Below are 26,620 nucleotides of genomic sequence, written 5' to 3' on the forward strand. Positions count from 1 at the left end.
TTCTTGGAACATTTTGGGTTCCATCAGCTTTCGAGGGTGGACCATCCTAGTAGATCCTCCACTTCCGGGAGAGATATGGGTAGAAGCCTTGAGTTGAGCCTCAACCAGGAAATGGTCCGTCCATGATAGGGCAGAGATATTGCATACCTCTGCCCACGGAGTGTCCATGTCCGTACTAAAGACGACATTGAGTGTGTTACCAGCGCAATGCGTGGGCCCTGAGACCAATTGGGACAGGCTCATGGCAGTCATGGTAGCCATGAACTCCCGAGCCGCACCTGTTGGACCTTGGCTGGCCTCGAAAGGGATGCTGAGGTCCCCCAGGACAAGAAGCCTGGGAGACTCCAACACCAGTTCCGAGACCAGATGTGTCAGCTCGGCCAGGGAGTCTGTTAGCGCATGGGGTGGACAGTAGACCAACAGAATCCCCAGACTGTCCCTGGCCTTCAGGGTCAGGTAGATACACTCAATGAAGTCCGTTTTCCGGACATGGTTCCTGGTTAAGGGAAGGGTGTTCTTATAGACCAAGGCAACACTGCCCCCCCCCCCGCCCACCTAACCTGATCTGGTCCTTGATTGAGTACCCAGCTGGAAGGGCCTTTGTCTTGCAAGATACCTTCTATTTATTTTATTTTGGCAGGCCTTTTGAGGGCTGAATTTTTTTAAAGCGGCAACAGGACTTGTATGATGCACTGGGATTTTATTTGTTGCGGTTGTTTTAATTTGTTTGAACTTGCTTCAAATGTTATAATGGCTTTACTGCTTTTTAACTTTTGTATGCTATTAATTTTAACTATGTTTGTTTCACAAGGTGAGAGGAGGAGGAGGATCTCCCAAAAATGACTAACAACATTTACAAATAAAAGCCAGTAAATATAGGTACACAGAGCTGTAGTCTACAGTTTACCTTACTACAAGGTAAGGCCAAATGGCTATGCTGGCAGGGCATGATGGAAAATCTAGGCACCATGTTAGGAAAGGCTAACCGAAGCAATATTTCTCATTTTGAAAAAACACATCCTCTGAGCATGAAAGCACTCATGCCCTACCTGTTATTTTTATTTAACCCAATGAAGCTGATTCTGCCTTGGAGGTAAAAAAGAGAGAGAGAGGGAACAAATACTGTACTCTATTTACTAACTATAGAAATGCAAAACACACCCAAAAAGTAACCTATTTTTGTAGGGTGTCAGGAAGGATCAGGAATTCCCCCCCCCCCCCCCCAGTATTTAAAACAATGGGATGGATCCAAGGTGCCACTAAGGTCTTTTCTACACCCAAGTACATTATATGAATTGCTGGGGATTTTCACACATTCACATCTATTCTCCCTCCTTCTGCTGAAAATGGACAGCTATCCAAATCCACTCAATCAGACAACCACATATTTAGTAATGTGCATCTTTGATGATACATGGAGATACTCTGGTAAAAATTGCAAAGCCTTTTTTTTTTTGTGGTGTTTAAGGAGTTTTTCAAGGGAGGGGGTATGTGCAAATGGCCAGGATTCCCGCAAAATGCATGTGGGTAGATCACATTCTAATTGAATTGTGTTGTTGTGTGCCTCCAAGTCATTTTTTTACTTTTGGCAACTCTAAGGTGAACCTATCATAGGGTTTTCTTGGCAAATTTCTTCAGAGGGGGTTTGCCATTGCTATCCTCTGAGGATGAGAGGGTGTGACTTGCCCAAGGTCACCCAAGGGGTTTTTATGCTTGGATAGGGAATCGAACCTTGATCTCCAAGTCATAGTCCAATGTTCACGATAGTTCTCTAATTGAATGGTGGCATGGATATACCTGTGGGATCCTTGTTTGGAAGGAAGTGGTTTCCATGTTAATGGTGGAGTTGTTGTACTGTACACCTGGAGGTGTGCTGTGGGGAGGGAGGGATATGCAATAGACATAAATCCCCCTTGCATATTCCCTCCACAACACACCTCCAGGCTGCGCCATTCAGCACAGTACAACAAACTAACAACTAACAAACTAACTCCACCATTAACATGGAAATCACTTCCTCCCAAATCAGGGTCCCACGGTATATATACTCCACACATTCCCATGCTGCAACCTTCTCAAGATGCCAGCCACAGATGCAGGTGAAATATCAGGAATAAATTCTTCCAGTACATGGCCACATAGCCCAAAAAACCCACAGAAAAAGCACACTCTTCATCCCTTCCGCCAGCATGAGCAAAGGTCTGGATACAACCCAATCCTCTGCAACATTTTGAAGTGGTAACTAGAGAAATACTAGGAAGACATTTTGCTTTAAAAACCAGTTTCTCTGTTGTAAAAATGGTTTCTATGTTGTCGGCTGCTTTAAAGTCTTGCTAAAGGTCACTAAAAACAGAACAAAGGCATTTCCTGTGAAAATCTGTATTTGTACCGATCCTTGTATGTGTGTGTATAGCAACACTATCCACGGCACAACAAAAGAATGCCAATGAACTTTAATAATTAATAGCTATCAAGAACACCTAGTTCTAAATGACAAGCCAAACTAAAAATAGTTCAGATCTGCTGGGAACATTTAAAAAAAAAAACAATAATCAGACAAACTAGCAATTAGAGAGATTTAATGTTCACGAAAAGGTTATGCAAATTCCCTAGGTTGCTAAGTGTTAAGGAGTACAGAAGAAGGAACAAAGTCTGCCTATATAATTTTTTTCAAAGATGGCATGCCTCTACTATTCTCTGCTGAGGGAATCTGTTCCATTCTACTTTAAGAGATAACAAACAAAATACATTCATAAAATCTGGATCTTGCTGGCTGTAATACAAATGGGTTATTGCGGACAATAGTGTTGAAACAAAAGTAATGATTCAAATGGAGTCATCAAAAAACCATTAAGATAAGGGAACCATTTGATTTGTTGTTAACTGCCTTCCAGTTGAGTTCAACTCATGACAACCCTGTGGATAAGACATGTCCAAGACCCCTTGTCTTCAACCTCTCTGCTCAGGTCCTGCAGATCCAGGCCCATGTTCTCCCTGATCAAGTCTAACCATCTGGCATGTGATCTTCCTCTCTTTCTACTGTCTTCCACCTTTCCTAGCATCATTGCCTCTTCTGATGATTCAATTTTTCTTCATGATGTAGCCAATGTACAACAGGCCCAATTTAGTCATCCTGGTTTTGAGGGATAGTTCAAGGCACGATCTGTTCTAGAACCCATTTGTTTGTCTTCTTGGGTCTCCACGGTATCCTGAGCACTCTTCTCTAGCACCACATCTCAAATGAGAAGGGGAACCATAGACATTAAAACATCCGGCAGGATCAGATCTAAAGTCCTCCTGGTTTAGAGCTCTACCTTCTTGCAGCATCTGTCATGACCAAGAGGCACTGATAAGCTTCCTCTCTAGGAATTTGGAAGACACATTTATCATCCTTCACATAAACTGGAAGCTGAAAGTTATCCTACCAACTGGTCACTCCATTTTCTCCACGGTTGACAAGGCACTTTTGTGCTATTTTGATAAGAGGTGTTCTTGAGAAGTCATCTGCAATCTGGTCCCCTTCATATGTTTTAAATGACAATGCCCATCATTTCTTACCATTGCTCACAATGGCTGGTAATCCAAATCGTCAGGAATTCATCAGATTGGGGAAATTTGATCTCACCACCAGTGAACTTTCACATGTTGGGAAAAACCTACTGTTGGATTCAGTTCAGCCTCTGGTTTGTTCATATTTTCCAAGGCTTAATCATCAGTCACATAAAATAGAAAACAGAAGCACTTGGCTCTTTTCTCTCCCTTCCCGTGCCTATGTCAATGATATCAAGGTTGTCAAAAGGTGGAGTTCTCAGTTCTGTAAAGAAACACCATGACCAGTACATGAGCTACAGTGACCAGAACGAGGTGTGTGCCTGAACCACAGGGTACTCATTTCAGGGTAACAACGCTGAAAAAACCCTTCACACTTTAACTTGCATGAACAAGCCCTCACTATCTGCAACGTTAAAGAACAACAAATCACCATCTACCATAAGAGTGACCACAAGCCTTTCTACAGCTAACATCAGTTGTTCTAAAGCTTGACTTATTTGTGCATCCTGTTGAAAGAAGTGCTTAGTAAACATTTGGACAGGATGCTATCACACATCTTCTGAAAGAAGAAAGACTGTAAAAGTGAAATTTACCACAATCTGCAGGTCCATGCCTTGAGGGCCAAATAAATAAATAAATAAAAAGCTGTATACGATGGACTCTGTTCATATTCTGTCCATCAAGTCTACTTAACCCAAGGATGTACTGTATATATGGCAGATAATGATGAAAACCACGTTGGCTTTTAATTCCCTCTTTAGGAACAGTACATTCTTGATGAACATCAGGGGTTACCAACCTGGGGTGCCCGAACCAAGAGAGGCTACGAGATGGATTTTCAGGTGGTATGACAACAACCAGGCAGGGCAGCTTTACCAGAGATGACAAAAGCAAGGGAATGCCTGAGACAGAGCTGAACAGAGCTTGGTAGATGAAGGGAATGCTGTAGATGTAGCATATATTGATTTCATTAAGGCCTTTGACAAGGTCCCCCATGATAATCTTGTAAACAAGTTTGTAAAATGTGGCCTAGACAATGTGAATTTTAGGTAGATTTGTAACTGGATGACTGACCAAACCCAAAGAGTGCTCACTAATGGCTCGTCTTCATCCTGGAGAGAATCATAGAATCCTAGAGTTGGAAGAGACCACAAGGGCCATCCAGTCCAACCCCCTGCTATGCAGGACCTCTCAATCAAGAAGTGACTACTGGGGTCCCTACAGGCTTCTGACCTGGGTCCAGTGCTGTTCAACATCTTTATCAATGATTTGGATGATACAATCGAGGGCATGGTTATCAAATTTGCAAATGACACCTAATCAGGGGGCAGCTAATACCCCAGAGGACAAGATTAGAATGCAAAATGACCTTAACCGATTAATTAACTTGGCCAAAACTAACAAACTAAATTTCGACCAGCAGAAACATAAGGTATTACACTTAGAAAAAATGAAATGCACAGATACAGGATAGCTGACATGTGGCTTGGCAACAGTACATGTGAAAGGGATCTAGGGATTTTACTAGACCACAAGCTGAACATGATTGAACAATGTGATGCAGTAGCTAAATCAGCCAATGCAATTCTAAGCAGTATAGTGTCTTGACAGAGAGAAATAACATTCTGTTTTGATCAGTCCTCAAGTGGAATACTGTGCCAAGTTCTGGCCACAATTCAAGAAGAATACGGACAAGCTGGAACATGTCCAGAGGGTGATCAAAATGGTGAAAGGTCTGGAAGCTGTGAGGAGTGGCTTAGAGAGCTGGGTATGTGTAGCCTGGAGAAGAGAAGGTTAAGAGGTATCATGATGGCCATTTTTAAATATTTTAAGGGATGTCCTATTAAGGATAGAGCAAGCTTCTTTTCTGCTGTTCCAGAGATTAGGACCTGGAACAATGAATTCAAACCACAGGACAAAAGATTCCACCTCCACATTAGGAGGAACTTCCTGACAGTAAAAGCTGTTTGACAGTGAAACCCACTCCCTTGGAGGGTAATGGAGTCTCCTTCTTTAGAGGTTTCTAAACAAGAGGCTGGATGGCCATCTGTCGGGTATGCTTTGATTGTGTGTTCCTGCATGGTAGGGGGTTGGACTCAATGATATGGTTTAGGACCTTCTGTGCCAACCCTGTCACAGCAACAGCAGTGCCTTGCTTATCTATATTACACATTCATTCCAGGCAAACAGTACTATGCCAGCAATTGTGTTTGCGCTATTTAAGCTGAACATCTGAAGGAGGAGCAGATGGTTCTGATCAAATGTAAGAACAAGCAGTTATATGTCTTAGGTTACCAAACCATGTTCTTACCTGCAAGGCTAGACTTTTTTAAGAAAAGAAAAATGGTAATGAAAAGATCAAATATAAACACAGGGTATAGAGGAAAGAATTGGCAAACCACCACAGAGTATCTCTTGAAATTCATGGGGTCACCATAAGTCCACAGGCTCTTGAAGGTTCACACACAAACACAAACACAAGCAAATCCCACAAAAATGTGGGGAGAGCAGAATATACCAGCCCTGCCTGGGGCAGGCATTTTTGGCACGAGATCACCTACTACTGTGTAAACAGGGCAAGCTTACACAATTCTACAACAGAGTTCAATGCAGGGCGTGACAAGGCCTGTGAACCAACAACATGTGGGTCTTAGCAGCAGGAAGGACAGGCCCAGATTGTTCAACATGATCCCCAGGGCCAACTACAGGTGACAGGGAAGCACTCTATCCAATGGTAAGTTTTTATCCCATTTTATCTGTGAGCCACCTTGGATCCCACTTCAGAAGAAAGGCAGCATAATAAACAAATAAATGCCCTGTAGTTTATCACTGTTCAACACTACACTCTTACCAAGCTTTCACTCTTTGTACTGCACAGACTCTCCCATCATATCAGAGAAACAGACAATACAGTACTACTTTGCTCCCTCCATTGAGAAATGGCTGTCCCAGATCCCTCACACTCAGAGAAGACAGAAGGAAAATCCTGTCCTAAAAGATATTCTTCCCACGTTCTTATTGTTAATTTGGACAGAACTTTGTTGCTGTGTGCCTTCACGTTGCTTCCGACTTACAGTGACCGTAAAGAAACCCTACCATAAAGTTTTTTTGGCAAGGTTTGTTCAGAAGGGGTTTTGACTTTGCCTGTTCCAAAGGATGAGAGTGTGATTTGCTCATGGTCACCCAGTGAGTTTCCATGGTTGAGTTGGGATTCGAACTAGGGTCTCTAGATTTCCAGGCCAATACTCAAACCACTACACCACACTGGCTCTCAACCCCACAACTGTCCAAACTATTTTGTTCTGATAGAAACCACCATGATATTTTATGTCAGTCTCTCTAGATGAGAATAAGGGGAACTTTATCCTTCCAGATTATTTTGCACTTCATTTCTCAAAAGCCCTAACCAGCATAGCCAGTGACAGGAGGTTGTGGGAGTTACAGTCCAAAGCATCCGAGGGTTAACAATTTCCACCTATATTTTATGTTGCAACTGTACTCATATCCTAATTTGTCATGCTGAAGAAATGTCACAGGTGAGATGTCACAGGGTTCTGTCTTTGGTTTATAAATTACTTGGATGACAGAATAAAAGCAACACTCACTACATTTGCAGATGACACCAAACTGGGAGGAGTAGTTAATACCTAGAAGACAGAAATCAGGATTGAAGATGACTTAAGAGATTGGAGAGTTGGGCCAAAATTAACTAAATGAATTTCAACAGATTTGGGCAGGAAAAAATAGATGAATATATACACTTATGCACAATGGGTGAGACCTGACTTCAAAGGAGGTGTATGTGAAAAGGATGTAACCATCTTGATAGACCACAAGCTTAACTCGAGTCAATAACGTGAAATGGCAGCAAAAACATTCTAGACTGGATCAACAGATCTACTATTTAGACAATACTGTATCTTGTATTTTGTATTGTTGATTTTACTTTTTGTTGTAATCCTGCCTCAATCTGCAGGGAGAGGCGGGAAATATAAATAAAAATTATTACTGCTACTACTACTACTACTACTACTACTACTTCTTTAGTGTCCATATTAAAGGAAGTAACATTACCACTCTATTCTTCTTTGGTCAGACTTCCACCTGGAAAACTGTACGCAGTTTAAGGACACAGATAACTAGAATAGTGATTCTCAAATCTGGCTCCAAATATGTTGGACTTTAGCTCCCAGAATCCCAGACCATTGGCCAAGATAGCTGAGGTTTCTGGGAGCTGAAGTGCCAAACACCTGGAGGACCAGAGTTTGGGAATCATTGAGCTAGAACATGTCAAGAGAAGGGCAACCAAGATGGCGAAAGGTCTACAAACCAAGCCCTCTAAAGGATGACTGAGAGAGATGGGAATGTTTAGCCCATAGAAGAGAAGACAGAGAGGTTGTATGACAGCCATATAAAGTGATGCAGAAGAATCCTGCCTCTGACAATGGATGTGACAGTCATCCTTAGGAGCTATTGCTTGCCCTAGTCTCTCTAAATTTATCCAATCCCCTTCTAAAGCTATCTTAGTTGGCAGCCATTGCTACATTCTGTGGCAATGAATTATACACCTTATTATGCGATAATGATTTGAAGCAGATGATGAAGACACAGAAGCAGTTAAAAGATTTTTCACACCTTGTCTCAGTCATTTATCAGAATGGAGATTGCTGTCAAGAAATCGAAGAAGATTAGGATGTGGAAAGGCAGCTATGAGGGAATCAGACAAGATTCTAAAGTGTAAAGATATATAGCTGCACATTAAAGTTAGAACTGTCCATGTCGTCATAGAATCAGAGTTACAGAGTTGGAAGAGACCTCAAGGGCTTTCAAGTCCATCCCCTGCCATGCAGGAATTCACAATCAAAGCACCCCTGACAGAAGGACATCCAGCCTCTGTATAAAAACCTCCAAAGGAGAATCCACCTCACTCCAAGGGAGTATGTTCCACTGTTGCTCTTTCTGTCAAGAAGTTCTTTCTAATGTTAAGGTGGAATCTCTTTTCCGTAATATGTATCCATTGCTGAATGTCCTATTCTCTGGAACTGCAGAAAACAAGCTTCCTCCATTTTTAGTGTGACACTCCTTCAAATATTTAAACAGGGCTATCATGTCCTTAACCTTCTCTTCTCCAAGCTAAACATACTCAGCTCTCTAAGTCTCTCCTTACCCTTCCAGACACGTCACCATTTAGGTCGCCCTTCTTTGGACACACTCCAACTTCTCAACATCCTTTTTGAATTGTGGTACCCAGAGTTGGATATAGTATTTCCAGTTCCTATGTATGGTTGTGAAAGCTGGACTGTGAAGAAAGCTGATAGGAAGAAACTAAACTCATGTGAAATGTGGTACTGGATTCCATAAATAAACAAATGAATGTGTCCTAGAGCAAAATCAAGCCCCTCTCCCTAGAAGCCAAGATGACTAAACTGCGATTGTTGTACTTTCGACATATCAGGAGAAGACATGACTTACTAGATAAGACAACAATGCTTGGTAAGGTAGAAGGTAGTAATAAAAAAGGAAGACCTCATTCCAGATGGATAGACTCAATTAAGGAAGTCACAGCCCTGAATTTGCAAGACCTGAGCAGAGCTGTTGAAGACACGGAGACTTAGAGGTCCCTCATTCATAAGGTTATCATATGTTGAAGTCAACTTGGGGGTAGTTAAAAACAAAGCTTCACTGTATTTGTTTTGCTCAAGGGCCATCAGAACCCTAAAGGCAGCACTGGCCATCTTTTTCCTGCCCTGCACTCAATATTCTGGAAGACTCCAGCTGGTCAGTGTTGCAGAGAAAAGCCAAACGAGGCGGACACTGGTCTGACTCAGCAAAGCAGAACTTCTGATTTCATGCCAAGAGCAACAGTAAGCGGTCAGCAGGAATAACATATCCAGCGCTTCTTCCAGCTGCAAGTTGCATCTCCAGAATGTAAAAAAGCCATCATTAGGGTAACTCAGATGCAGAGCTTGGAGACGTTCCTTTTGTGGTTTAGGGCTACCAGAATCCCACAACTTACATTGCCATTGGCTGGCTATACTGGATGAAGAATGCTGTGACCTGTAATCTAAAAAGTAACTATTACACATTCTACCTATACGGTCATTCAACCATATAGGAAGAATTGCATTTGGGAGGTTTGTGACATTGCAATAGCAGATGAATGGTTTACAAACAAGCCAGTGTTGCCATTGGATGAATTTTAAATCCCTGAAGCCCCTTCTAGACTCCCATCAAGGCAAACCAGCATACAGCCTGATGAATTATAACCAAGAAGGGTTTTTTTTAAATTTGGCAAAGACTCAACACCCATATCATCTATGTACAGTTGTCCCTCAGTTTTCACAGACTTGGGATCCATGTTCCTTGCTTTTGCGTGAGCAGCAAATGGAGGGGGATAGAATGGGGCGCATGCTGCCATTCAAGCCAATGGGACTTGAATATTGGCGGTTTTCATTTTGGAGGGCCGAATGGATCCCCCAAGAAAACGGAGGGGCGACTGTACAAGGTTTCTGCGGCTCCCTTCAGCCCTTTCTGCTAATTGGTTTTTTTTTAATCCTTATTTTTTTTTAACACACACAAACATTATCTGGTTCTAATCTGTCAAAACTCTCTCTCAGCCGGTCATCATTTGATATAACTGCTGAAGATTACAAACTTAAAAGAATTACAATTGGACAGAAGCAGAAATCAGCATTAGTAAAATGGAAAAGCAGAGAGGATGAAATGCAAGATGTGGAGGGAAAAAACAGAGGAAAGAAGGGTAAATGTGAGGGAATCTCTCTCTCTCTCTCTCATGGGTGCATCCAGTTTGGCTGCTTTGAAAGTTATCAAGAGTTTTGGAATGAAAAGAGCAGCCCAGTCCTACAAACTGCCACCGACAACTATCTTGGAAGAAAGTCCAGCATGCACTATGATGCATATTCAGTTATTGCAGAGCAACAAGGAGCCCCCCCCAGACCTGGCCAATACAGTTGGCCCTCCATATCAGCAGATTCTTTATCCATAGATTCAACCATCCATGCCTTGAAAACATTTTTAAAATATATAAATTCCAGAAAAGAAACCTTGATTTTGACATTCTATTTAAGGGACACCATTTTACTATGTGACTGTGTTTAATGGGATTTGAGCAGCCATGGGTTTTGGTATCCACAGGGGGGTCCTGGAACCAAACCCCAGTGAATGCCAAGGGCCCACTGTACTTTGTACAACCTAGCCTCACAAAAACCCTAAGAGGTAGGACAGGGTCTGAAGGACTACGTGAGTTTCATGGCTATATGGGAACTTGACCTTGTTTACAGTGAAATGCTCTAACTAATATACCACACTGATCTACATTCTGCACACCCCTAGCAAAGATCGTCATATGATACCTACATATCCTAATGTTCTGTGACACAACCTGAAACTACAGGCCAGATTTTCTGCCAGAGGTGGTTGCAAGTGCATATGCTGCACTAAGCCTGGCACAATTACTCCACTCAGCCTACTTTGGGATGCAAAATAGCTATCAAAGCACTGTGGGTGGCATTGAAGTTGAGAGAATGACTGGGCAGCCCTCAGCTAGAATTCTAAACAGGGCTTCTCTACCTCCCATAACTACCAGAACGTTCCTGCCAACTTAAAAGTCCATTTTCTAACTCAAAAGCAATCCTCCCCCCAAAAACTAAGTGTATGACAAGCACAGTCTTTCTAAAACACCCAAGATAGACTGAATATGAAACTAAAATATATTACCAAATCTTCATTTTTAGTATTTCTTGCATGCCTACAGCTAAAGTTTGCTATGCAAAATATATCATATGATGTGTTGTTATTCCCATGTACCAGCTCAATTTATGACAACCTTCTCTCATTTTGGTAAGATTTCTGCAGACAAGGTTTGCCGCTACCTTCCTCTGTGGATGAGAGCATGCGACTTGCCCAGGGTCAACCAGTGGGTTTCCACAGCTAAATGGGGTTCAAATCCTGGTTCAACACTCAAACCATTGTGTTACATAAAGTGTACAGAGCTTAAAAGTAAATAATATTGATCCCAAACATTCTGGTAGCCAAAGTGGACAACCAATTCAACATGGCACCCTTGCTCCTAGCTACATACTAGGAGACACAAGGCTTTTCTGAAATGGACACAGATTTACTTACAAGACACAGGAAAAAATTACATTTTGGACAATAATTTCCAGAATCTGCAGGCTGACAAGGGGTGGGGGGAGCCTAGGGACTATAATTAAAAAAAGAAAGATTTTTCTATGCTTTGTGAAGAACAAGATCCATCACAGCTATCTATCCAAGCTCCCAAGCAGTTCAGCCTAATCCCATTTTTTCATAAGTACCATTCATTACTCAACTGTCAGACGGCACTATTGATGGAAAAGCAAATATGTTGAAGTGACCTCTGAACCCCACAACTGCTTGCAAGGGAGCAGATATGGGTCTTCTGGAAAACAAATACAGTACCAAGATCAACTGTTGTCAAGGAAAGAATTGGTCTTTTGAGTAGCAAATGGTGCCCCTGTGGTTTTCACACCTATGTTTTCAGCTTGTTCGGCAAGGAGCCAGCTTCAAAGCCTGTGTATAGGCTTCAATCAGTCAAAATATCTGCTAGCAAAACCACTTAACATAACTCCCAGAGTTGTAAATAGGGCTGCTTTGTATAGAAGAAGAAATTGCTATTGCCAGAGGGCAATTTGAAAAAGATACTTATTGTTAACCAGCCTTTATTTCTCTACACTGAAAATATGTTTGGATTTTCATGTACTACTGTTCTTAAATCAGAAAGCTGATAGCATGTTCAACCATGTCACCTTCCCCTAATTTTTTTTCTATGACTTAATCCATAGACTAACTGAAGTGTGTTCTACACAGAGCTGCCCCAGAATGCCAGGTTGTCCAAAAATAAAATGCACAGATATATGATGGGGGGATGCCTGGCTTGATAACAGTACATATGAAAAGGGTTTAGGAGTCCTAGTAGATCACAACTTGAATATGAGTCAACAGTGTGATGTAGCTGCTTTAAAAGCCAATGCAATTTTAGGCTGCATCAATGAAAGTATAGTAGATCTAGATCAGTGGTTCCCAAACTTCCTAATGCCGCAACCCTTTAATACAGTTCCTCATGTTGTGGTGACCCAAACCCATGAAATTATTTTCATTGCTACTTCATAACTGTAATTAGGTGTTTTCCAATGGTCTTAGGCGACCCCCATGAAAGGATCGTTCAAAAGGGGTCCCAACCCACAGGTTGGGAACCACTGATCTAGATTGAGGGAAGTAACAGTACCACTCTATTCTGCTTTGGTGAGGCCTCACCTGGAATACTGTGCACACTTCTGAGCAACACAATTAAAAAAGGGTGTCCAGACGAGGGCAACCAAAATGGTGATGGATCTGGAAACTATGCCCTATGAGGAGAGACTTAGGGAGCTGGGTATGTTTAACCTGGAGAAGAGATGGTTAAAAGGTGATATGATAGACCTGTTTAAGGGAATAGGACCCGGAACAATGGATGCAAACTGCAGGAAAAGAGATTCCACCTAAGCATTAGGAGGAACTTCCTGACAGTAAAAGCTGTTTGGCAGTGGAAGACTCAAAGAATGATGGAGTCTCCTTCTTTGGAGGTTTTTAAACAGGCTGGATGGCCATTTGTAGAGAGTGTTTTGACTGTGTCTTCCTGCAGGGCAAAATGGGGTTTGGCTTAATGCACCTTGTGGTCTCTTCCAAGTCTGTGATTCTATTTATTCTCTTTGTACTTGGCAGAATCACATGACACTGCTTTTCTACCAACTACACTTAGCTATGGGCTAAGAGGAGGGAGGGACCTTAGTTCACTGGAATAGCACCTGTTTCGCTAGAAGGTTTCAAATCAATCCCCAGCATCTCCAGGTAGGGCTAAGAAAGAATCCTGTCTGAAACTCTGCAGAGTTGCTGCCAGTCCGTGTTAACACTACGGGGCAAGACAGATCAAGGGTCTGATTCAGTATAAAACAAATGGCTATGTTTCAGAAATTCTTCATGTAAGAGATATATACCCAACTTCAGAGCATTTAGACAAATAATTTCCATACCAGGACAAAAAATATAATCTGAAATGAAAAGACATTTTAACTAAAAGAATTACATTTTAAAAAAACATATCAGTGTTTGCTAGAAAGTAAAGCAACACCGTATGGTACAAATAATTTAGGGCCATTATCAAACAGGCAATGCAAACACTCTCAGCAAATAGGTTCAAATTGTCTGTTTGTTAATAGCTTGGCAAATAAGGATTTATAACTTGGCATCTGAAAAGAAGAAAGACCTCTGTGGAGGCAGTATTCCTTAATTAGGATGCCATCTCTAAAGGCAATTGATCCTGTCTGATCTTGAAAGCTAAGCAAAGTCAGACCTGGTTAGTACTTGGATGGGAGACCAACAATGAATACCGGGTGCTGTAGGCTCTATTTCAAAGGAAGGAATAGCCAAAATCACTCCTGAGTATTCCTTGAATATGAAAATCTTATGAAATTATGGGGTCATCATATATTGGCAAATGACTTGAAGGCACACACACACAAATCAAAAAGGCCCTCTCCCCAGTCACCACCCATCTCACCTCCAATGTTGAGAGCACTCAGGGAAAAAACCTGCCATAGGGATGTAAATGGCTCTGTCGCTTTGGATAGAAGCACACAGCTCTTCATATACCTAAGCCCCAAAGGGTTCAAAAAGCTAAAACAGTACTTTGAATTGTATCCAGAAAGAGAGAGAAAGGGAATGAAGAAATGTGTGAAATCCCCCTTCCCCTCACTCTCCCCTTGCTTCAGGGCAAGCACACTCCCATGAAGCTATGCAGCTATCCCCAAGTGATTGACTCTTCTACTCACAAGAAACTCTTTTTAAGTTGGAACACAAAGGAATATATCCATCCAAGTACTATAACTTGCAGACTCAGCACCAAATCTGTCACCAGATACAAGCTACATCTTCACCCATATGCTCAGAAGTTCTCCAAGTGCATCAAGAAAAATGAGATTCTATGTTGCATATAAGAGCATCTTAAACTCAAGTTTGTTGAAAATGTTTGTCTCTATGCTATCAATTTGGCTTTGGCCAAAATACTTATCCTTCAAGCAACCTGCCAATGTTTTGTGGTTTTAGAAACCAGATTCATATGATAGAAAAAAATGATAGCTCCATTGTTAGTTAGGAGGGGGAAATGGCACAATATAAATCTGGTACTGCATACAGTTTGTGGGTTGCAAGTCTTTTTGACTGTATACTCCTGCACTCTGTATTATGTCCTTTTGTGTCTTCCTGCATGGCAGGGGGTTAGACTGGATGGCCCTTGTGTTATCTTCCAACTCTGTGATTCTTCATTCTTCCAGATTCTGGACAACCACTGAGATAGGTGCCAAGAGTGTTAGGATCTCATGTTGACAAGCACCTTATTCTATAAAAATGTGAGGTATTATCACACAAAACAAAGAACAGTGATCACAGAAAGTGCTAATACTATACTGGTTGGTCTTGACAGTGCAGCAGATGCAATACAGTATGGTGATTAGAATGAGTGGCCTGGAACAAGTCAAACGTTTGTTCATTTTCTCTCTTTCTCTCGGCCTGACCTACCTCACAGGGATGCACTGAGAAGTGGGGATAAGGATATGCATCCTTGAGCTCACTAGAAGAAAAACAGGACATCAATGTAACAAATCAGTAAATAAAGGAAGGAATACTTAGAAGAAGAGGTTTAACACAGAAAATTGCTGGTTGTAGGATATATATTTGATTTCTATAAAGTCATATTGGGCAGGATACATCAAACATTTAAACTGGCACTTTCAGAAAGCAGCTAATGCATTGTTGCCTTAAAACACATACAACCCACAGGAAAGAGAATGACCACTAAAGGTGTGGAATTAAATGTTTATTTGTTTATTTCAAGGATTTATACCCCGCCTTTCTCCCACAATGGGATTCAAGGCAGGTTTGAACCAAGTAGCATAAATGTTTGAACCAAGTACCATAACCAGGTTTGAAACCAGAGCTAAAAGAGGGAAGGCATTTTTTGCAGGTGTATATAAGACAGCCTTTTGGGCATTGAGGATCTAGCCACTGCACTGTACAAGAAGTTCCATATCCTTGCAGTGTTAACATTTAAATAAATTTACAACCTAGAAATGAAAATAAGCTATACAGACAGGGTGCTGTTTTTTTTAAATCTTTTCTAGAATGGTTAGAAGCAGGGCAAATGTAAGGGAGTGGTGTTGGTTGTTTAACGATTGGTCGATTGTTTAACAAGGTTTTATTTCTGCTGCCATGTGTTTATTGAGAACCCAATAAAAGCCATTGACAAACAGTGCCACACAGCAGCAGGCATAAGCTGGATGCGATATCAAGCTCAGCTCTTGAATGAGGTTCTTTCACTCCATAGCTGTTTGGAAAACTGCACAAGGCACTCCCTCCCTCTGCTCAGCCCTCAGTATCCCAAACACACCCAGTCCCTGAAGCATAAGGTTAGCCGTTTATTAAAGAGGAAACGCGCTGCAGAAAACTTGCCAGTTATGATTGCAAAGGCCAAACTCCAGAGGACAAGCAAAGTTTTATGACAGAAACAAGTGCAATGGGGAAAGAAGGCTGAAGACATTAAAAAATCAAACACAATACCATACCACTATCTGAAATCTACTGTTTATTTTCCCACTAGGTTATGATTCTGCCCATGCATTACACCAATGGTTCCAGTCTCATATATCAACACCTGGGATTAAAACACCTAGGGCTAGCCCCTGGAGAGATGTTAGCTAGTTTGTAAATTGTCACCACATGCTCTGAAGTGGAGTTCCAATTATATGGCCCTCCAGAAGCTGCTGGGCTGCATTTCCCAGCAGCCCTACCCAGTATAGCCTGTGGTGAGCAATGTTGGGAGTTAGAGTCCATCAACAGCTTGAGGGCCAAATGATTCTCACTTCTGCTCTGAAATTGTCTGGTGTAGTTTCCATATGTAAAGTTGACTTAAAATCTGGGTGTCACCAACACAGAAAATGGCTAAGTGGGAAAAAGCAACTGAAGATATTTAGCTTTCCTTTGCCAGAGCAGAGCTGCTGATGACACTCATCAAGCTGGGTTTTTGTTTGTTGTTAAGTGCTTTTGAGTAGACTTTGTCCCATATGTATGAAACACCTCCAAGTCACTTTATCCTCCACCGCCCTGCTCAGCTCCTAAAAACTCAAGTCTATGCATCTGGAATGTGGTCTTCCTCTTTTCCTATTGCCCTCTATATTGTTCCAACATGGCAACCCTAAGACAGACCTATCATGGGGTTTTCTTGGTAAGATTTGTTCAGAGGAGGTTTGCCATTGCCTTCCCAAGGTCACCCAGTGGATTTCATGGCTGAGCTGGGAATCAAACCTTGGTCTCCAGAGCCATAGCCCAACACTCAAACCACTACACCACACTGGTTCTACATTACTCCCCCCATGTTACCAAGTTTTATAGTCTATTCTAATGAGTCCTTTCTTCTCGAGAATAGGACCCAGGGCCATGGATTCAAACTACAGCAAGAGATTTCACCTCAACATTAGCAAGAACTTCCTGACGGTCAGAGCTGATCAACAGTGGAACACACACTGCCTCAGAGTGTGGTGGAGTCTCCTTCTCTGGAGATCTTTCAACAGAGCCTGGATGGTAATCTGTGGCGGGTGCTTCAACTGTGTCTTCCTACACTGGATGACCGCTGGTGTCTCTTCCAACTCTGTGATATGATATGGCCAAAGTAAGACAACCTCAGCTAGTCATCTTTGCTTCCAAGGAGAGTTTGGGCCTGATTTGCCTGGGCAGCTGTGCTTAAAAATCTAGCTCCAGAATTGTAAAGCTCTCTTGTGGAAAGGGCAAAGAAGCTGGGAGAGACCTCACAGACCAACACATACGGAAGCAGAACAACACCCTCCCTGCTTATCCCTATGTTCCACTTAATAACTAAATGTCCAGAACAAGTATAATGGGGGAAATCGGCAGGAGTTCCTGGTCCCTTTGTGCTAGACAGCACTTAAAAACTTTGGAGACTAAAGATTGCCGCCACCGCCACCTCCAATATGCATGCTGGTTGGGGGAATCTGGGAGTTGTAATCCCCAAAGTAACTCTTCCAGACTCAGACGCCTATAGTCTTCTCTGCTTGTCTTCTGGAGAGTATCAGAGTTTTTAACCATCCCACCCCTGGCAAAAATGAGGCTATGATGTGATAATTGTTGCCAAGTTCTTAGATAACAAAGCATACCCCATCTCCACATACAGATAAGCCACTTTTTTTGTAAAAGAAAGACATTCCACAATCATACAGACTCATGCAAACATAACAAACTTGGGGTCAGGGGAGAACCAAGGATGGATTAAACTAGTAGGGTTATAGCTAGTGACGCATTCAAAACCATCCCTTGAACCTCAATCCACCATTACCCCCCACCCCTCAAATTGAAACAAGTGCTTCCTTTGGAATCTCCTTATATTTAGAATACTTAAACCCCTCTCTTCAGCCACACAGGCTCTCAGAGCAGTTTACAGATTGTTAATTGGACAGATTCCTTCCCTCAGGTTTACATTCAAAAAGACATGACACAAAAGGAGAAGGGAATGACAGAGGGGAAGGGGACTAAGTCCAGCAGATACTGCCAGTTCCTCTCTCCTTCCAAGACCATGGTGCTGTTAAGATGCAGGGAGGGCCTTTCATCTTCCTTTGGGCTAGGCATGGTGTTGCTGTGCCTGCCTCTCCTTCTCTCTCTCCAAAGCCATGGTGGTAGCAGTTAAGTTAGAAGGAGGGTATTTCAACTTTCTCTGGGCCTAGACATGATGGAACTGTGCTTGCTTCTCCTTCTCTTCCTCCAAGGCCAGGTAGCAGTTAAGATGGAAGTAGCGCCTGTGGCAACATTCTCATTCATCTCCACAAAACCATCATTATCTCCATCTTCAAGAGGGGACCATGAATGACTCGAGATAGATTCTTCACAAGACAGATTAACAACAAGCCCACATCTGAGCTGGAATTTGAACTGAGTCCTTTAAGAAGCTCATGACTTGAGCATCGCACAAGGTCAACTACAAGTAACCCTCATTGGGTCACAAGCAAGAGTTAGATTACACTTAGAACTGAGAAGATGCATTGAATATTTATATTCTTAACCAATGAATACCTACATAATGGAGTGAGAAAGGATACTGTATCTGCTTTCATAGTGAGAATACAGTATTCCTCCTTCCTTCCCAACTTGCAGGGTGAGTGAGCCTTTGGAGCAGATATATGAAGACAAGCTGTATACTTTCCTATCATGGGGCATCAAATCAAAATATGTTTAAGTACCATGATCCTTGCCCACTAAGTATGTTTGTACAGGAAACAACTAGAAAACAAGCATAAAATGGATTAAAGCAACCTCCCCCAAACTTGATGCTATCCTTATGTACAGTACTACAATTCTCACTACTGTATTTCTAGGCAACATGGCTGTCCATAGGTCTGTGGAGGCATTGTTAACTCTCATTCTCTCAATGAGATATGGTTTTCGGGTTAACAAATCACCGCAAATTCTTATTAGTCTACTCATATGTGTTGACATTTATAAATAGAACCATTTGAGAAAGGCTGAACTTTGAAAACACACATACATACACAAAAACCAGCTCAGCAACCTGGGGTCACATTCTTCCATTTGTTAATAAAAGATTCAAGCTGGCAACCTAATAACGTCTTTGCCACCATGGCTCAAAATGTGCTCCATCACCATTCCCTAGGAAGCCTCAACACCAAGCTGCTATCATTACCTCCTTTGTTTAAACAAATGGCATAAGCATATTTAACCTATATTAAACCATGCAATTAGTAGCGATGCAACATGAAGGCTTTATAAAAAAAAAGGGGGGGGCAATTTTACAGAATTGCTAACATGCTGAATATTTTAAACATGATGCCATCTCACTCTGCGCACACTGTTCCAAGCACGTTACAGAGCATTATCAGCAAATTCAGAAGTGCCACTGCGCATCTGACGACACTCTGTCCAATCCACTTTCACAATACCCTCTTTATGTAACCGTCACACAGCAATGAGACAGAAGGAAAGGAAGGGAACAAAATTGATCATACAGGAACAAAAACAAGGACAAGACTGGTAGCAGTTTCGTAAAAGATTTTTAACAGACTGCATTTCCACAGATTTTAAAAAATCGGCACAGGCTGTATTTATATGAAAACACTCTCCATGTAAGGAGCCCTACCAAGACATTAAGGCTCTGTACCACCAGTTTGCATGGAACGGAATTTATTCTTGATGGGCAATTTGGCACTATGGATACACAAACTGGCAAGAACCTGTTTATATATTTAGCGGAATGAAAAATGATAACCCTTTTACCAGGACTGTACCACTTTAGGCTACAGAGGGGGAGCTGGGATATTTTAATATTAGAATATGGTAAGAAAACTAGCAAATTAGGAAGAAGGGGTCAGGCTAGCCTTCTCTCTGACACTATCTTCAGTATTTTTGCTGCAACTGTAAGAGCCAGCCCTGATGCACAAGTGTAGAGCCTTAATTTCACCTGATTCAGAAATATGGCTTACATTGTCCTCCATGATGGTTTGTAATCCCACCCATCTTCACTGCTTGGCTATCAATGCACCATCATCTGCTAATGGACTCCAAAGAGTTTCTCATTTTGCCTTGAAAAAAATGAAAGCAGGTCTGCAGAGAGGACAGGAGACTGATTTATTGTTTTAAAAGAATATAAAATGTATAAAACAGGCAGCATGGTGTAAGTGATTTGAGCATTGGACTATGACTCCGGAGACCAGGATTGAAAGCCCTGCTCAGCCATGGAAACCCACTGGATGACTTTGGGCAAGCCACATCCTCTCAGCCTCAGAGGAAGGCAAAGGCAAACCCCTCTGCAAAAATCTTGCCAAGAAACCCCTGTGCTATGTTTGGAAATGACTTTAAAGCACATAACAACAGATCTACAGCCTCATTTCAGTGCTAGAGTGAAAAGTGAAAATGCATAGATCACATCCACAGCCAGTCTCCAGAGTGTGGCAGTAGATCATGTCTAGAGTAAGTGTCCACACAGTTTCACAGTGGAAAAAATAGGGAGGACAGGAGGAGGCTAGTGGCAAACATTTCCCTAATTTCCTCTTTATTTCACATTTCTCCTCCAAACAGTGCAGCAACTTCAAGGGCATGAGTACCCTTGGAAAGAAAGGAGCTGAAGTAAAATCCTCTTAGCTACAATGGCTCACTCTTATTGTTGCTTCCAAGTCACTTTTTTATTATTTATGGCAACCCTAAGACCTATCATGGGGTCATCTTGGCAAGTTTCTTTAGGGGGGTTTGCCACTGCCATTCTCTGAGGCTGAGAGAGTGCGAATGCTATTTAAAGGTGGGAAATAGTTTTTCCCTCCCTGGAATGTCACCACAAGCAGCAACAATAATGTCAGAGGTGCTTTTTCATCAATGAATTAAGTTCCCCCCCAACTGAGCCAAATATGACAAAATGAAGTTTCCCATCATTGCTATGGTGGGGATTACACACTACAAGGCTAAGCTTTGAATAAAGTAGGAATGGGGAACCCATGGGATCACCACAATGTAGTGGCTTGAGTGTTGGACTACAGCTTCAGGAGACTAGGGTTTGAATCTCTGCTCAGCAACAGAAATCCACTGGGAGACCTTGGGCAACTCGCAGCCTCTCAGTTTAAGAGGAAGACAAACCTCCTCTGATAAACCTTGCTAAGAAACTCTAGGGATGTATCCACACTGCAAAAATGAAGCAGTCTGACACCACTTTTAACTGTCATGGCTCCATCCTGTGGAATCCTGGGATTTGTAGTTTGGTGAGGCATTTAGCTTGTTCTGTCAGAGAGCTCTGGTGTCTCACCACACTACAAATCCCAGGATTGTGTAATATGGAGTCATGGCAGTTAAACTGGTGTCAAATTGCTTTAACACCCCTGGAGAGGGTCTCCATAAGTCAGAATCAACTTAAAGGAAGAGAGCAAAACAACAACAACAGAAACATATGACCTTCTAAATCAGTGATTCCCAAACTTTGTTGCTCCAGGTGTTTTGGACTCCAATTCCCAGAAGACCCAGCCAACTTGGCCAACCATCAGGAATTCTGGGACCTGAAGTCCATAACATCTGGAGGATCAAGGTTTGGGAACCACTGCTCTAAATGTTCCAGAACTTCACCAACTGTCCTCCTTAGCTGAGCCAATAGTGTGGTATGATGGGCAAAATAGCTCCTCAAAACTGAGGTGATACAGATTTTGTAGTCCTGGAATAAATGTAGCCTTTATATAGTATTACTGAAATTGCTTCTTCAATATCTCAAAGCATCTCCCATACATCTGTAGCCATAAAGTCCACAAAGAAGCATTATGCTTCAATTCTGCCGAAACAACTATGAGAATCATGAGGCCTTCAAATGCTGCTGGACTACAAGTCCCAGAAAGCCATGCCACCAAGGCCAAGGTGTGCTGGGAGTTGCAGTGTAGTGTAACAAACCTCCAGAGGATGGTGGGGTACCACCCCAATGTAAACTGCTGGCAGGGAATATCACAAAACACCTCATAACAATGAGCATGTCATATATGTTATGCATATCACAAGCAAGAATCACTGTCATGATGGACTCTTTTTAACCAAAACACTGAAAAATATCAAAGGGGCGAGGGATGGAAAATTGGGGGCCATAGGAAGCCATACTCAAGACCCACAGTATTTTCAGTATGGAAAGAAGAGATACCTTATATATTTAATTTTACCTATGAAATGTTGTTGGGAGGAAAACATGTATCCAGGGTTATATGATTCATGCAACAAAATTCATGCTTCATTCATGTCCTAGGAAGCAAAGGTATCTTAGCACCTCTCATCTTTGCAAACATCTGAGCAGAGCCAGAAAAACAGCCACGCATTAACTCTTAACGAATTTTCATGTACAGTGGGCCCTCCACATTCACTGGGATTAGGGCCACAGGACCCAGCGAATGTGGAAAAACCACAAATTAAAAAACAAACGAACTTTTTTTATCCTGAGCGAACACCTCTCTAGGAATCTCTAGGCCCTCCAACACAACTCTATGGTCAACATCTGCCAGAAGATGCCCACAGAATCACACTGGAGGATGTGAAAATGGCTAGAGAAGTGTTTTCTCTAGGAATCTCTAGGTCCTCCAGGGGATACTGGGGAGCGGGGAAAAGTGCTGTGGTCTAATCCTGCCTTTAATCTATGGGGAGTGAGCTTGGTATAGGGGCAACTCCATCTACGGAAGGGGAAGAACACTCCCTAAAACAATAGCATCCAAACAATGATGCCTTTATTGGGCCAACCAAAATGCACAGTTACATGTTACAAGCTTTCAAAGTCACACTGGCTTCTTCATCCGGCAAACGGGGGGGGGGGGGGAATTGAACATGTTAGTCATAGGCCTGCATTTTCTGTTTCTGGTCTTAGTTCAGATGGTAGGCTGCATCACTGTTTGGATGGCCAACATGGCTACCCCTAGATAGATAGATAGATAGATAGATGGATAGATATAGATATAGATATATAGGTAGATAGATTTATTTCAAGATACTCCCTAAAACAGCAATTCCCAAACTCTGGTCCTCTGGGTTTTTTTTTTTTGTACTTCAGTTCCCAGAAGCCTCAGCTGTCTTGGTCAATGGTCTAGGACTCTGGGAGCTGAAGTCCACAACGCATGGAAGGTGAGAGTTTAGGAATTACTGCCCTAAAACCTCAGTGTAAACAGTTGAATAACCATAAAAGGGAAAAGAAAACCCCAATCTTAAATCCCTCCTTCCTTCTGAAAAGAGGAAATCTTTTTCCCTATATCCAAAAACAGCAGCTGCCCCATCTGTATTCCTCTTGTTGTTTGTTGTTGTGCACCTTCAAGTCGTTTCCAACCTACAGTGACTCTGTCATGGGGTTTTCTTGGCATGATTTGTTCAGAGGGTGTTTGCCATTGCCTTCCTGAGGCTGAGAGTGTGTGACTTGCCCAAGGTCACCAAATGGGTTTCATGCCCAAGTTGGGAGTCGAACCCTGGTTTCCACAGTCATAGTCCAACACTCAAACCAAAATGCGATGGTGGCTCTCGTGTGCTCCTCTACTCAAGACCAAACCCTAAACGGTGTGCTGCATGGTCTATTAACCGTCATAGGTTGTAGGGTACAGTATATTAGAAACCTTGGCCTGAAACAGTCCCCTGAATCTGAAAGGAGAAGCGGATCCCTCATAATCCAAAACCATAAACGTAAAGAATTTCTAGCCCTGAAAGGGAAAAAAGTCCTGATCCCAAATCCCCAGCCTCCAGTAGGACCCCAACTATATAGGGTTGGAGTTACATTTCCATTTCCAATCTTCTTCCTAATCCTGAATTACAGATTGGAAAGGGAGGCCCTTACCCAAAGGATGGGAGCCAAATAAAACAAATACGTGAATGTTTCTCTATACTGGCGCTAACCACCATAAAGGCACCAGAGTCAGTCTGACTTTGGAAACTAAGCAGGGTCAGCTTTGGTGAGTACCTGGATGGGAGACCACCAAGGAATCTCAGGTGCTGGAGGCTCTATTTCAGAGGAAAGAACTGGCAACAAAACCAACTCTGAAAGGAAACCCTACAAAATTCATGGGGTTGCCACAGACTGATATATGTGCATATGCCTTCAAATTGTCTAAGGCACATGCACATATACAGAGAGAGCCACTGTGAAGTCCACTTGGTGACCTTGGGGAAGTCACACTCTCTCAGCCTAAGGCAACAGCAAACCTTCTCGGAAGAAATCTTGCCAAGAAAACCAGGGTTGCTGTAAGTCAAAAACGACTCAAATGCACACAACAACAAACACAGAGACAGACACACACAAACTCCACAGCCCAAACTCACAGCCTACTCCCCACCCACAATAACAACAATCGCCCTACAAAAGCCCCAATACAGTACTACAATTTATATGAGGTTGAGCATGGCTGGTTGTCAATTGCAGGAGTGGCACTTTGGGGAGTGCTTTTGTGTGGGGGGGGGGGGGGCGGGTTTCTTCCAAATGTGTGCAGTTTTGATTTCCTTGCTGCAATTGTGTTGGCGCAACAAGGCCTTAAAATGATGATGATGATGATGATGATGATGATGATGATAGCAATGAAAAGAAGCTAAATTAGAGAAATCCCATTAATACTCCCTCCTTCTCACACATAGACACACACAGCGCCCCAAAAGAGATGGGGAAGGAGCCTGGGAGGCCCTCTCTCTCTCTCACACAGACCCACATACAAAATCTCTCTCTCTCTCAGATACACACACACACACACCACTCTCAGACACACACACTCTCTCTCATAGATATGGCACACATTCTCTCTCAGACACACACACATAATCCCTCTCTCAAACACACACACACACACACAAATCTCTCACACACATACAATTTCTTGCCTCTCAGAGACACACACCCCCCCTCAGACACACATTGTTATACACACAGGCACTCAGACAAATCTCTCATACACTCTTTTACACACACTCACACAACCTCTCCCACTTGCACATTCACTCTCAGATATACACAATCTCTCAGACATCTCTCACTAACACGTATATAAACACACTCACGCACGCGCACACACATATCTCACACACATTACATTCACACTCTCTCACACACAAACAATTCTCTCACAGTAACACACACACACATAAACCCACACTCTGTCTCTCTCTCTCGTGCACACGTGTCTCTCACACAACCTCTCACAGAAACAATTCCCTCACTAACACGCACATACACACTCTCTCTCTCTCTCTCAAGTACACATCTGTCTCACACACACCTCTCACACAAACAATTCTCTCTCTCACACACACACATATCTGTCACACACGCGGTGCATTCACACTCAGACACGCATTCACACTCTCACATACACACACAACCTCTCTCACACGCGCACACACTCCCATAGACACGCGCACACGAACACACACTCTCTCCCTCTCCCTGGCTCCCCCTCCATCGTGGCCCCTGGCTCTCCGTCGGGGAGCGCGGGGCGGACGAAGGGGTCCCCCGTTGTCCCTTTCCTGGAGCCCAGGGCCCTTCCTCCTCCGGGCCTGGGGCCTCTGCCTACCTGGCCCTGCTGCTGCTGCTGCTGCTGCCGCCGAGGGGCCTGCGCCGCTTCCTCCTCTTCTGATGATGCCTACAGCCTCCTTCTTGCTGCTGGCGGTGCTGCCTCCTCCTCCTCCGCCTCGGTTCTCCTCCTTCCCTCCCTCGGTGTCTTCGGCGGGGAGGAGCCCGGGCCCAGGCCCGCTCTCCAATCCAAGGCCCGGGGCGGAGCACAAGAACAAGGCGGGCGGGCGGGCGGCAGGCCCAGGCCGAGGGAGCAGGCAGTGGCCTCCCTTCTTCTTCTTCTTCTTCCCGCCTCTGAGCGAGCCAGGCTGGGCCTGGAACCACTGAGGCCTCCCTCCCTCCCTCCTTCCTTGCTTGCTTGGTGCCAGGGACGGAGGGACGCCGGCCTCCGACCAATGCCTGCCTTTCAGCCCAGGAAGGAAGGAAGGAAGGAGGAGGAAAAGGCCTCAGGGGAGTTCAGGGCCAACCAGGCCCAAAAGTGGGGGATATAACCCGCTTTGAGGCCGCTTTGAACCCCCCTGGAGCAAGGCTAGCCAACCCTGGCAATTCTATCATCATCATCATCATCATCATCATCATATATAACTTTTATCCCGAGCAATCAAAGCGGTGTAGGACAGGCTGAAATATATCCATATATACATAGTAACACCTTTTAAAACAAGACCAACATTTTAAAATATATATAAGAATAATAATAATTTATATAAGAATAATTTATTTGTCTCTCTCTCTTTTCCCAAGAACATTAATATTTAAAAAGTACAATTATAAAAAACATATATATATATATAGAGAGAGAGAGAGAGAAAAGGACATTAAAAAAAGGAATTAAATCATTACGGTGTTAAAACAGATCTCTCTGTTCATATTCCCAACCTCTCAGAACATGACGCCATGCTTGTTCTCTAC

General features: G+C 42.9%; 1 protein-coding gene across 3 annotated transcripts in view; it reads right to left on the reverse strand.

The window, feature by feature from the left end:
• The window catches only part of FBXO34 (F-box protein 34), a 96,260-nt gene extending 70,291 nt beyond the window's left edge, over positions 1–25,969 (reverse strand). For all 3 annotated transcript variants that reach the window (XM_042464641.1, XM_042464649.1, XM_042464633.1), the window contains exon 1: positions 25,710–25,969. The gene's annotated coding sequence lies outside the window, so the exon portion shown is untranslated. The remainder of the gene's footprint in view (positions 1–25,709) is intronic.
• Positions 25,970–26,620: the final 651 nt, after the last annotated feature.

This window comes from Sceloporus undulatus, chromosome 1 (assembly GCF_019175285.1).
Source record: "Sceloporus undulatus isolate JIND9_A2432 ecotype Alabama chromosome 1, SceUnd_v1.1, whole genome shotgun sequence".
Classification (NCBI taxonomy): domain Eukaryota; kingdom Metazoa; phylum Chordata; class Lepidosauria; order Squamata; family Phrynosomatidae; genus Sceloporus; species Sceloporus undulatus.